Here is a 14,263-nt window from a genome sequence, read left to right on the forward strand (position 1 = left end):
TTTTCTGACACCAGCCAAGATAAAAATCAAAGGTTCATTCTTTTGCACTTCAGGGCTGATGTACAACTTGCTATTTCAAATCAGAACCTCTAGTTGGAATACACAGATTATGGAGACAAGGGGTTAATTCACTTAAACTATTTTCTGTTTTTATGGGATTGCCACAAACCAGGACCAGTTAAAATGTGGAGTCTGGTAAAGCATATTAGGCTTTGACTTCATATGTTTTTTGTTTTAAAATGTCTATATGAAGAGATAAATGTTTAAATTTTGTCATTATGTAATTGAAAGTTATTTATTAGATCTGTTGATAGTCTCTTAGGCACAATCTGCTGGGTGCATCTTGCATTAATTTTTCATCTGAAGCAGCAGAAATAATTTTGTGGATTTTAAACTGTTGTTTTGCAGATGCAGTGTTAAATGTTACCATATTTTACCTCCCTCATCCACAAAAGTTTTGTTTTTCCCATTTCCTGTCAATCTTATTGAGGAATGCTGAACAATCAGAATGAAGCAAAGATAAAATTGCCTTCTGATCTCTGTGATTTATTTTGAGAAAACTTTGGTTCCTTCTGTGTCAAGGTGTCCTCACTTCACCTGCTTAGAGAAAACATGATCGTGGAAATTCATCTAGTGTCTGCAATTTATCTCCAAATTGCTGTGCAACTGTTAGTCTCCACAATACCCAGAAGAGGTAGATAAATAATGTCCTATTATCCTGATTATAGATGTAAATCATTACCAAGAAGTTGTGGCTTGCCAGAAGTCTCATTTGAAGTCATATCAAGAGCTGGTGCATTTCTGGGCTTCCCAAATAAGATTATAACACTTTTGTTTGCTACCTTATCTCGTTGTTGCTTCAGCTGCCACTGAATCTTACACATATTTTCATATCAGAGTCCTCAGTGAACAGAACACATTAAGAAGCCACAGCTTTTCATTTAGACAGCAAATATTCTCAATTAAAGATTGCTCGTTTATTGTAGACCTCTTTAAAAAAAAAAAAAAAGTGATCAAACAAGGGCAAAGGGGTGCATGAGGATCACACCCAGAATAATTCCTGTATGAGGACCACTGCTGGAACCAGCACAGCATCTTTTAGTCTGACAGACCAAGTGCCTGTGGTGTGCTCCCACTTCCACAAATACCTAATATGTTTAAGCCAGTGGTTTTCTCCTGAAATCCCATTTTGTCTTGGATCACAGCTGAAAAGAATCTGTGTGTGTGGTGAAAGACATAATTCTTGTGCAGGCCTCCTGAGTGGAGAAGATAGTTTGGCTAGGTTGGAATGCTGAAATATCCACTCTAGAGCTCTTAATTAAATGAAGTTGGCCTCTTTCTCTCTCTTTTTTTTTCATCCTGCCCAGCTCTTGTGCCAGCCATCAAGGTGTCTGACCTTCACAGAAGAAAATGAGTGCATCAGAACATGCTGTCCAAAATCCTCACGTGTCCTTAGAGCAAAGGCTTCTCCAGAATTAGCACTGGTCACAATACATGAAGTTTTTCACGTGGAGACTAATTCTTTTTTTATTCTTTGGCAAACTTGCAACAGCAAAATCTGCTCTTTTGACCACAAAATCTCTTCCTGCAAACCCCCTTCCTCCTGGGCTCTTGTGAGGGCTGTTTTCTTGCTTGCAGCACATGCAGAAGGTACTGCATATTGCTAACTCACTTGAATTATTCTGACTGGGTTGTCCTCACCTTGCTGAAAAAGAAACTGCTGTAAGTGGCTACAGCCTGGATTTCAAACCCTTGACTGTCTTTCTCCACTAGCAAGCTGCTGATTTGGCATCCTGTGTTGCCTTTCCAGGATCCTAACTCTATTTGTCCCTCAATGTCCAGTGAATACTGAGGGGTGAGACTTCCCTCTCCCTACAGTGATTTGTTTTTCTGGTTCTGAAGACTCCTTCCATCTCCTATTTCTAGGAGAGATATCCTCCTGCAGGCATTTTCCTTCTCACTGCTTACATTGCAACCACTATTTTCTGCAGTTCCACTTCAGGAGTGTCCTTCTCACGTCTGATGGTGACTGCAGTTCCTCCACTGCATGGCATGCCATGCTCTGTGAGCAGGAGAGCAGCTATTCAGCAGTGATTAAAATGCTGTTTAAAAGCCAGAATTGGTGCCACAGATTCTGGGTGAAAGAGGAACTATCAGAAGGACAAGAACATGTTGATGCTTCTAAAAGAGAGAGTATTTTCGTGTCCAGAAAAGGCTAAAAAACCACAGTGCCAGGTTGAGAATAATTTGAAGATTTTTTTTTTCCTGACCTACATGGAAAGCTGTTTATATTTCCAACTAATTTAAAACTAAGCAAACAAAAATGCCTCACCTCAATTACGATAAAGGACTGCAAGAAGATGGATGTGCATTTGTAAGTAACTCAATGGAAATTTTAAAAGCAATTTGGAAAAAGGAGATCCTTTTTTTCATGGAAACATTCAACAAGGTTTGCTGTATTTGTCCTTCAGACTTCAAACAAGCAAGGTTTTTTCCTTACTTACAGTTTTCAGCAAAATATTGAGCAGACACTTACTTCCTTTTTATCTCCTGGCATTCCCTCTTAAAATTTGCTGCTTTGTTCTTATTTCTGACTAGCATTTTCATTTTCACTTAGTCAATGGGAGAGGAGAGGAGAAAAAGAAATTAATATTGGTGAAAGAAGAGAAGAGAAACTTTGGGATTTTTCTTATGGAGAAAAGGGTAGAACTTTGAATGACTGTTATTTGAGAGGACTGGGAGAAATTGGAGGAAAAAAAAATTTGTTGCCAAAATGTATCTACATTTATTTGTCTAGCCTAGATCTGGAACTGGGGTACACACAATATTCTTTCTTAGCCAAAATGTCTGCGTATTGTGAGAAGGTTTTCTAAATGTCATCTGCAAAACTTCCAAAAATGCAGACCTCCAAAAAGATCAAGGCATGGATGGTTTCCCTTCCCTGCAACTCTCACAAGCAGCTGAATTGGAAAGACAATCTTGTGCAATGAATGTTAGAAGGGCTGGTGAGAAGCATGGTGACTTTACTTAAGCCTCATATCTTTCTGTGTTTAAAAAAAAAAAAGTCTCTGCTTCAGCATAATGGGAATTGAAAACCATGAGTGACCACTAAGTATTTTGATGAAGGCAGTTGTATTTAAAAAAAAAGAATATATTCTACCCTCAGCTGTGAGCCTGTGGTGAATTTTGTTAACTAGAATTTGTAATTTGGGCTACTGACTTGGCTTAAAAGCATTTTTGTGGCCTGTGGGCATTTTAATAGCAGGACTCCACTGAGTGTTATTGAGAATTATGCAGCTTGAGAGCTTCATGCTACCCTGAAATTTTTCTTGATTACAGCTAGTACCCTATGCAGTGTAGGTAGTAAATGGAAAACATTTTTTTTCATTTGAATCCAAGTCCTTATTGATATTCCTGTCGAAATACAATTTCTGGTCTCTCAATAAACACAGAGCAAGACTTGTGAATGCAGCTTTCACACATAATTTCTGGATGTATTTTTGAGCCTTTTGCCATCTGTGTACATTACAGATCTTTAGAATAAACTACTGTGCAAGTTGTACAAGCAGTTGGACAGTTGTACAAGCTTATAGCAGAAATCTTTTATTTTTTATTTTCTGAAGTTGTCAAAGTGAGGAGCAAGGGATGTCACAGGAGAGTATTTCTAATATAAGTTTTGCAGTTACTAAAATTAATGATGTGCCCACAGTTATCATAAGTGGAAATTGCATCTGTTAGACAGATAGTGCTAAATAAAACCTGGTTGACTACTGGGATGAACAATATCCTCAGATATCCTTGTAGCAATAAAAGAAAAACCTCTGCAGCAATTCTTGTGCCTGTAAACACATACGTATCACTTCTAAAATAGATTCAGGACAATTAGAATGAAAATATTAGATGCAATATCTCACTGGTCTGAATTAGATCTTGCTATTGAAGTCAAGAGCAGGAAAAGCTTATATCTGCAAGAAATGCCTTCAAATCAATGAACAGCTCTGTGTTGTTCTCAGCAGACACACAGCTATGTTGAAATCCTACGTGGATGAAGAGAGTAAAAAAACACTTCACCTTGGTGCTTATAAAAATGATACCTGAATGGTCAAAGCAAAAGCCTATGGATGTATATTCCCCTGGTGCAGTATTCCATAACCACATAGACCCATGGAAGAGAGCAGCTGCCTGCTTTACCCGGTTTTATTTCTTGTCAGAGGTTGTGTAATGTGCCTGTATAAAGGAAGAAATGGCTCCAATAGCTTGAAGAAGAGTTCTCCACCTGCTAGCAAAAGCAAAGTAAGTATGACCTCGCCAGATTCCTACCTGTAATACATATAACATGCCCCTGCCTGCAGGAACCCAGCAGAAACCTTGTGGATGTGCCCTGCTCCTTTGAATTTTCTTACAAGGTGACCTGCATCCTAATTGTCCTGAGTATTTTGCCTTCCATTATCAAAGACTTGCTTCAAATTCTAGTCATATTTTTGTTATTGTTGTCCTTATTGTAGCAGCTTTTTCAAGTATTTTCATAAATGGCTGAGACTCACAGAACCTTATTGGTGCAGGGCAATATTAGTACCAGCAGTCTCCTTGTCAGATGATGATAAATAGATGTACAAAGCTACCACAATGACATTTTAAATTTTTAATGCTTAGAACCTTTGGAGATCAACTTAGGGACCATCTGCAGTTGTCACTGACTACTAAGAGAGCTACAAAAACTGAGATCCAATGCTGAAATTTCTGTTGTGGCTGTGGTGAGCTCAACATTTATGTCTAGAAGGGACTTTGATTAATGTAGGACGTCAAAGGCTTCACAGGACCATGGAGACAAGGCTCAGCCCAATGCCTGAAACCAGCTTGTGATTAGCTTGTCTTCAGATGTGGTACCAAATCTTTTGGATGCCAGAGAGTCTTGAAAATACCATTCCTCCTATTTCAACACGTAGATAGTTAAAAAAAAAGTGCCTCTTTAATTGCAAAATAGGCTGGAATTATTTCCATACAGAACATACAGAAAGCAAGAGGCTTAAAAGAACAGCTTTAAACTTCCTGACTTTTGCTCATATTCCTGCCACAGTTCCCAATAAGATTTCCCTTTCATCTACATTTGCTGTAGTTCCTTCTTTCTTACTTTCTAATAATTTAAGAGACAAGGTGACAGAACAGATTAAAAAAAATCTATAAATAATACCGTACGTAAAGAGACGTTTACCCACTGAGTCTTAAAACTCATTCCCTGATTTGGATATATTTTTATAAGCTTCATCTCACTTGACACTGACAATGATTCACATAAATATTAAGTGTTCATTTTTAGTCCAATGCACATAAGTGAAGCTAAATTGTAGTGTTCTTTGGAGTTTTTATCCTGAAGGTCCTTACTTAGGATGGAAAGAGGGTTAGAAGGATGCAGTTCTTCAGCACTCTACAATCATCACGTATTAGCTAGTGCAGATGGAGCCTTTAAAAATTTTTCAATGACAATCACATTTCAAATGGGGTTTTTTGTTGACTTCTTTTTTTCTGTAGGATATAAAAATAGGTTGTGTTACCCTGAATTAAAGTTTAAACCTGAAGACTGTGGAATAATGTGATTTCTTATTTATACTTCTCTGTTATGTTGTGGTTATGTTCAACTCTATCACTATTCTTTTGCTTAACTTGTTTTTTAATTAAAGCAGTCCTGAGATGTTTTATTAATCGTCCAAACATTTTGTTCTTTGGACTATGCAGCCAAGCTATTTAAACAATGAAAGAAAATACTTTTTTTCAATGTTTTCCCCTTCTGAATTCTAATACAATTGTGTTTCTGTTATAGCAGGAGTTTATTTGATAACAGATGGTAAAACTGCAAAATTTTCTCCGCTTCATTAGTGCCCCTGGCAAGTCTTCCTATATAAGGTAAGTTGCAGCAGAGAGGGATATTTAACAATATACCCTTCACAGTTTCTAGTAAGATTCTGGACTAGTTTTAAGTGTATCATGAAAGCAGTGAATGTAATAGCTAGAATGCCCATAATTTCTGTGTTAGTTGTTAAAAGCAGAACTAAGCATAAGTGCTGTAAAAGGATCTGACCTAGCAAAGACTTGTTCTAGTGCTTTCCCAAGTTAAATTTATCCTGGCAGTAGTTTTATTGACATCATTTTCCTTTAATGATGATCATGGGTTTTTATTAAAAAGTAATAAAATGTAAGTGATCAATCTCCATTTAAATTAAAAGATTGTTTATGTTAAAATATTGATGAAAAGGCAGCCTTCAGAGATTTTAAGGACGCTTGTGTTTCCATGGCACGACTGAAAGGTGACAGATTGATAGCCCTGGGAAACGTAGGTCTTTTCAAAACAAATTATGTGATGTGTCCTCACAGTGACTTTGGAGCTTGCTTTGCAGCATGGCAGAACTGCTCAGGCTCTGGGGTGAAAAAGTCCTCTCTAATACTGCATGTCATCTACTCTGCATACCATCTCCTATTTTCCTGCGCATTTTGCACATTCCTTCCCTGCAGGGGCTGCAGAGAGATCCCTAAATCATGGTGCATCATGCTGACCCTGGACTCCAAGGCATGAGGACAACATATGGTTATTTCCTACCAGGAACTGGCTTCCAACAAGTGAGTGAAAATAAAAAAACCAGTCTTGTCATATGCCAACATTAGACCATCTCTGATAATGCCACTACGTATATCTGCTATTGATCTTTCTAAATTCTGTAGCCCAGAACTATCACAGAGCCTCTTCCACGTTATTGGGAAATGCTGCTTTGCCACCTTCCCAGTTTGTGATCCTCATGCTGTGCAAATTGGATTAACTTCACTAACTGCCTGGATTATGCAGCTTTGTGAAGTGGGGAGGGCTTCCAAGCAGAGGCAGATGAAAATTTGAAATTGTGCAGTTGAGGGAAAATATTAAATTTGAAATTTCACGTTCTAAGCAAAAAACAGTAGCCACTAGATTATTGCATCCTGGGAACTGTTTCATACTACAAATATCTCATGTTTTTACTTAAAACAGCTTATATTCAGCATGTACTTGGCAAGAACACTTAAAGGACTTTTCCTATTAGTGAAGGAACATTATAGGCGTCAACAAGGCTTTGATAGAAGGTAGCTGCCAACAGTACTAAGGCAGTTTTGGGCACATGCAGAAACAACACTGTAGGCACTGGGAGATTTTCATATGCATTTAAAAAAATTGCAAATGCAAGGTTAGTGTTTTGAGCTCACATGGTGACACCCTTTCATGAGTCTGCCCTCAGAAGTAGGAAGTGCCTGCTAGATTTCCTGGATGCAGGAGTGATGGAGAAACCCTGCTGTCTGTGCACTGACCACCACAGCTCAGGCACATCCTACACCTTTGGAAGGATCACAGCCTTGGGTGATCTGCTGCTGCAGTCCAGGTTGGTTTAGAAAACACTACATCTGAGTATAGTGTAAAGCCTTCCCTTAGATGCTGTCGACTTGCTTTTTTTATAGTACAAGCATTTAGAGGTGTCACAGAAATTATAACTCTATTGTGCTAGCTACTGAAATAAACATATAGTAAGGGAGAGAGGGAAAAGTGAAAAGCAAGAAACCTGAGAAATTTTGGTTTTCTATTTTGAAAATGGCATACTAAGATTGAACATCTTGTATGATTTCACACACAGTAAAATTCGTAGAAAATGAGAGGGGCTGAAACATACCCAAATGATGTGCCATACTGAGCTGATAAAATGTGGTGTTTGTGTGCTTGAGCCCATTGCAAATGTTCATTTGCTGAGCTAAAAGTGTGTGTCCTGCCTTTGCACTATTGGCATGCTGCAGATGCTCCTCCTGAGAGGATCCTTCAGAGCTAACATAGGCAAGCAAGTAGGGCTTTGGTCAGGTCTTCTAACGAATGCTCACTCCATAAACTGCATTAATTCAGTTGCTTGCAATCTTTTGTCCAAATCTCGGGTTTGGGGGCTTTTCTAGGGTTTTGTTTTTTGCTTTCTAATAAATTTTCACTGTGTAGGTTTCTGTACTCGTCTGAGAACATGTGGGAATGTTCTGAATGAATGTCAAAAGTCACCTAGTAAGAAAAAAGGCTTACCCTGCTGTCCCAACCAAGATATCCTTTGAGAACAGTAAATGCACAGTTTTAGGCATTCCTATAGCTGATGGTAATACGGACATGAAGATGAATTTGTGGTTTGGAGTTGAAGATGCTATAGAATTTTTACTGAATTTCAAACTTTTTATTTGCCTGTAGTCCATGCCACAAGATACAGTGAGAACTGATCTTCTTTGCTTAGTAGAGCAGGTTCTCCAAAAGATGCTTTCTTTAGAACAGTGAATGCACTTTTGCACTATTGATTTCCTGCTGCTTAGACATAACTAACATTTTAAGTAATCTATACAGTTTTGAAATTTACATTAGGTCTTTTAATAAAATCCTTAGCACCTCAGGGACTTCTTGGTAGGACAGTGAACTCCTATCAGCTGAATGCTAAACAACAGAACACTAAATTTCAGTATCACTTAAGCAACATTCTGACCTAAGGTGATCTGCTACTGCCCCAAAACCAGCAAATCCAACACCACCCCACAGCAGTTGCCTCAGTCTGGGTATTGGTTGAGCTATCACAGCACAGTCAGGTTGTTCTTGGTTTGTCCTTACAAGTGCTTTACGGAAAAAGCCTGAGTTAAAATCAGTTCTGCATTATGCGGGACACATTCCCCAGAAGTGCTAAGATGTACTGTCACTAGATTTCTTGCAGAACTCCACACTAGAAGCGAAGGGGAGATCCATGCTAAAAAGGGAAACGGGAATAGCACAATGTGGCTGAGATCATGTTGTGGTGTTTTTAGAGTAGAGATCAAAGGCTGCTATGAAGGCAAGCCCTTTAGCATTGTGTTGTGGCAATTACACAATTGTCCTCGTCCTGAAAAATCTTACCTGAAATAGGTGTGCATGCGTCTCTGGTTGGATCCCACTAAAATCAGTGGTAGTTGGGACCACAGCCCTACAAGGTGGGGTGGAATTTTAGTGATGGTCTGTTCGCTTCTTGCCTGTGTCCTTTCCTGCTCTAGGACATGACCTCCCTTCTGCTGGAGGTTGTAGGTGCTCAGCATTTTAGAGACTTCTTCCTATTCATTTTGTTTTCAAGTCTGTTATCAAGTCTGAAACATTATGACTGAAGGTTTTAATTGAATTAATAACTGGATAAATCACAGGACTGGCCTCCACCATCTGTACCTGTCAATTGATCCGGTGTAATGAAAACTGCAAGAAATCCAAAATGAAAAATAGAACAGGGGTATTGGAGTGAATTTTCAAGGGAAATCTGCAGCTACATTTCTTAGGTATGTTAAATGATAAGCAACTCAAGCAGACCAGATCTTTCTGTATTTTAGAGTAAGTTTTTTGAGGGCAAGGGTGGGCAGCAAGAGAAACTCTGCCGCGGTTGAAACAAGTAGTTATTAAGTAACTGTTGATGTATCTCTGCATCCAGTTAATTTTTTTTGGTGAATGGGTAGATGATCAAGGAAATTCAGAAAAAGATCAGTTTGGTTGTGCAGATGAAAATGTATGTTTTAACTTGCATTTGCCTCTGAAAATTATAAGACTCGGTAGCAACAGGCTTTGCCTTTTCTATTTAAAACCAAATACTCCATTTTATTGCTTCTTAAAAGGGACATTCTCTCCCAGGTTTGCAAGTAAAAAGTCAGTATGATATTTTAAGCTATTTCTTGATGTCACAACACCTCAGTGGTCCTGACCCAGGATTTTTCAAAGTAAACCTAGCAGTGCTGAGATTTGCTGCTGCTCCTGAAGTATCAACATAATTACATAAGTGTGTGCCAGCAGTGTGTGCCTGTGTTGGTAGCTCATGTGCAGCACACACATAGCTGCCTGTCTGCAGTGCACTGAAACCTGAGATTTATTGCATTTACAAAAGGCCATTACAATGCAATTTTAACTTACTGTCATTAAAGGGTCTTACATCATAAGCAATCACTGCAAAAAGCCTTGGCCTGCGATTTATTCATAATTTTTATTGCATGATTTATTAGCGTCTCTGTTACATTTTATAAAGCTTATCAGAAAGAAATTAAAATCAATTAGGGCCTGGTCCTTTCACCTTTACTCGTGCTGGGAGGTACCTTGTTCTGAGTCTGACGGAAACCGGGATATTCCTGGAGTAAGCTATCACTACAGGAGTAGGAGTGAAGATAGCAAAATCTGGTTACTTAGTGAGCACAGGAGAGATGTAAAAATTATTCTAGAAATGACAGCATTTGGTTTATATTCCAGGGGGGGGAGGTGGTTCTCCATGGATTCATAGATTTCTGTGATTTCATCCGATCCTACCGCTTCTGTGTACCATTTGGAGTGAATCACATATTTGTGTAATTCAATATTCAGCAGGGAAAGCCAAGTCAGCCTTCTAAACTGTTCTTTCCTCAGATCAAATTCAGCATATAGTAACTGAGAAGCTAATTGTAAGACAATTGCAAAGATCTCAAAATGGCCTTTCTATCTGTCTTATACCCCAAGAACTCACTGAAATTTCATAAGATCAAGCTTATACAAAATGGAAACTCAGTTTTGCCATCTGTATTTGCATGAGAAAGAATTACACACTTGATTATCAGTTAGGGCCCAATTTTTCAATCTGAATTCCCCTGCTTGCTCTTTTATTATGAAACAAAGTGCTTGGATATGGTTTAGTTGAACACTAATTGAAGTCATGTGGTTTAAAGGGGGAATGTATTCTACAGTCCTTCGCAGTAAAAAATGCCAATAAGATCATGATGAGCTTTGTCAGAATTAGAGCTCTATGTTTTGATGCAGTGTGCTAAAGATGCTTATGTCTTTAAAAGATTATGAACACATGTATTTGAATATGTATGCTCCTAATAAATTGCTAAGATCTATTGCACTTTAGTGCTTTGGAATGGAAATATGCGCTGTGTCTATTAAAAAAAGCAGTACACAGCAATTAATTTCTTATCCTGAACTGTACTGCAGGAAAATTCATTTCTATCCTTGAAGCTGGTGGCAATTTTGGCTGAGTTTCAATAACAGTAAGGCTGGGCCCTCTGTTGCTGATTTGCTAACATCTCTCCTTATGTTAAGAGAAAGGCAGTATGTATAGACTTTACTAAAGTACTACCTACATGCATTTTTACAAATAAGGAAGACAAATACTGTTAAACACTAGGTTGCACAGCAGAAGAGAAGAACAAGATGGGAAAATAGTTTTCTTAGGTATAGTATAATATACCACATTTCTGTGAGCAGTTCTAAAATAGAAATATTATAATTGATCCACTGATCTTTTTATCCTTTGCCTCATGACAGACCAACAGTATTTTCTTGCCTTTTTTGCCCTAACCAAAACCAAAATAGCAAATGTCAGGAGAAGGACAAAGAAAAAACCTGAAGGTACATAGGGATGGATTAAACAGAGAAGGGACCAAATATCTTTTTGAACCCAGCCACCAAATTCATGTTGATTTCAGTGGCACCACGGTTACTTCTGCAGAAATATTTTGGGGTGGTTTAATTTTGTAGTCCTTCCTCATATGGAAATCCCACTCAGCATCGTAGGAGGTGGCAGCAATAGGAAGGCATATATATGTGTATGCATATGATGGTATGATCCATACAATCACAGCCTTGGCTAAATGAAGTAAATTTTGTAACCTAGAAACATTAAAATTAAGTGACATTAAAAAAAAATAAAATGGCAACAGATGCTGTTCTTTTTTAAGGTTTTAGAATAATAGAAATAAAATTGGAAATAGGCAAATAGATTTAAAAAAAAAGCAGTTTGGATTCAAGGACTTTAAGTCTGTACTAGGCAGCCATGGAATTGTCAGGTGGGTAACATCATCTCTCTCATCTCCCTGTGAGATCGTGACTTCAAAGAGATTGTAAGATTTTCTGGGCAGACATCATCTCTTCCTGTGTGTTTCTGAACAGCTCAAACTGGTGAAGTCATGATTCTGCATGGCTGTTATGATATTTTTAATTCTCTGTGTGTGTGTTAGTTTAAAAACATATCACTTCCGAGGTTGGACAGACAATTCCCAGGAGTTACTTGTGTACCCGCTCCCACCATGACCAATTTGATAGGGACTGGATGTGGGACTTGGAGCAATGAACACTTTCTAACTGGCATTGCAAAGGTTTCTTTGGTCAGGATGCAGAGAAGACTACCATGCTCACTAGTGGGTTATATAAGGATTTGCAGTAACATGTTCCTTGATGGGAGAAAATGGGAATAAAATGGAATTTTAGGAACTGTATTAATAATGAATGATAGAATGGTAGTTTAATAGATGTCTGTAATTCCATTGTACTACTAGTGCAAGGGAAACCTCATTTGATGTGGAAAGATTCTCATTTTTCCAGAGCTGTAATGCAGCGTGCAGTTAAAATTAGGCTGTCTTGTTAATTGTCAAAGTATATGGTGAGAATTCCTGCGGCCAGCTTTGCAGGATTAGATATGCCTCTGCAGGAGACACCTTCCAGAAACGCTTAGGGTGGCAGAGCAGCTCCATGGGGACCTTGTGAAGCCCTCCCTGTGGAGGGTAAAGAGAGTGGGGCAGCTCTCATCCCCTGTGTCCCTGTCTGCTCGTGCTCGGTGGGAGTCTCCAGACCACTGTGGAACTCTCCTGTGCCAAGCATATCTCCCATCACACATCTGTGGAATAAGCTCCCCTTGTGAAGAATGAGGAGTATCTGTTCCCATTCCCTGATATCTGCCTCAATTCCTGACCTAAGCCGTGCTGGCCAGGGGTAAGGAGTGAGCAGAATCACCCCAGCCTCTAATCCTCAAGACAGTGTGGTTATTCAGGAGCTGGGATCCAATAAGCCTGTTTACACCTATGAGTTGTACTTTATGTAGACAAAAATCAGTTTAAATGAACACAGCAAGATTGGTCTTGAATGTACAAAAGAAAGATGGAAGAAATTCCTAAGGAATATCTTTTTCTCATCTCTTTACCATTATCCTTTTTTCTGTCTCCTTCTCAGTGTCAGAAACTCGTCCTTCAAAAGTCACCCACTGAGGAAAGAAGATTCTTCTGCAGGACGGGTGAGTGAGAGTTTTGCTTTTCCTCTTACAGATCAAAGTGGTACAGCATATGCCAGGATTGCAAGTCAAGCTGTTGAGGACTTTCCATAGGACCCTAACCAGCTTTTATTTAAAAACAGTAAAAATGTTTATTTGGAAGGACTACAAAAGCTTTCCTGAGAGTTCATTAATAAAGTTTAACTGTCCAATTTGAGTGTGAGCAGTAGTGCACCATCTCAACTGAAAGCTCCTCATTCCCAAACACTGAGTAACCCAAGGAATGGGAATTAACACAAACACAACCTTAACCTGCTGTGAAGGAGGAGGAGGAAGGGGAATAAATATGTTACAAATATGTTAGATACCTGCAGGCCAAACTCCCCAGGAAGTCAGTGGGAGCTTTACTAGTGGAAGAACAGCATGACCAGACATAAATATGTCTGGAGAGAGGATGCCAAGAAAATATTTTTCACACGAGGGACCTGTGAAGTCTAGTAAGCACAGAGGGCACTCTACTCCAATGTAACTCTCTGCTGCTTTATCATAGCTTTCTGGCTGACTCTATTTCTCCCTTTGTGCCTACTTAGGAAAAATAAATTTACCAAGTTTTCGGATGATGCAAAGAGACAGATCTAATGAGCTTCAAAGAAACATCATTTAAGTGTGTGAAGTGATATTTAGCTGTCTGGACAGATGCTTTTGACAATCCTCCTGGATCTTTTCCATCCCCTTTTGTTACTCTGCTCAGATCTCCAGGCACCAGTCTTTGCCTGTGATATCCTGATGTGGATTCCTTAGGTTAGGGAGAAGTGTAATACCTGTTTATCTTACTAAGATAGGTGTCTAAGGCAGTCTGTCATTTGAAACAAACTATCTTTTCTTATTACAGATACAAAAGATAATGCAATTTTTGAAGCACTTTCTCTTTTTAGAAAGAACTACATTATTAAGAAATTAGCATGGAGAAAACTTGAAATTAATTAAAATCATCCACTATCGTTTTAACAAGCAATTGTTGACTGTTGCACCTAACGACAAATGATTAGTGACTAGGAGCTTTGCTTAATCCAAGTAAGTTAAGAAATAAACAAAATTTGCAGAGTTAGCTGATTTTGCCTAATATACCCAAATGCACTTCCAGTCTTCCCTGGCTGTCTACAACGAGATCAGAAGTAATTTAGTATGAGTCAGGTGCAGTTGAAGCAAAACAGTCAGAT

General features: G+C 38.7%; 1 protein-coding gene and 1 long non-coding RNA gene across 7 annotated transcripts in view; one reads left to right on the top strand and one right to left on the bottom strand.

The window, feature by feature from the left end:
* KCNC1 (potassium voltage-gated channel subfamily C member 1) overlaps nucleotides 1–14,263 on the bottom strand; it is a 122,834-nt gene that overhangs the window by 104,684 nt on the left and 3,887 nt on the right. The gene's annotated exons all lie outside the window — the stretch shown is intronic.
* Nucleotides 4,036–13,066, top strand: LOC116997312. Its single transcript, XR_004418164.1, has 4 exons — nucleotides 4,036–4,293; nucleotides 5,822–5,901; nucleotides 6,508–6,612; nucleotides 13,007–13,066. It is a non-coding gene; the product is annotated as an uncharacterized LOC116997312 (long non-coding RNA).

The sequence above is a fragment of the Catharus ustulatus genome, chromosome 6, assembly GCF_009819885.2.
Source record: "Catharus ustulatus isolate bCatUst1 chromosome 6, bCatUst1.pri.v2, whole genome shotgun sequence".
NCBI lineage: Eukaryota > Metazoa > Chordata > Aves > Passeriformes > Turdidae > Catharus > Catharus ustulatus.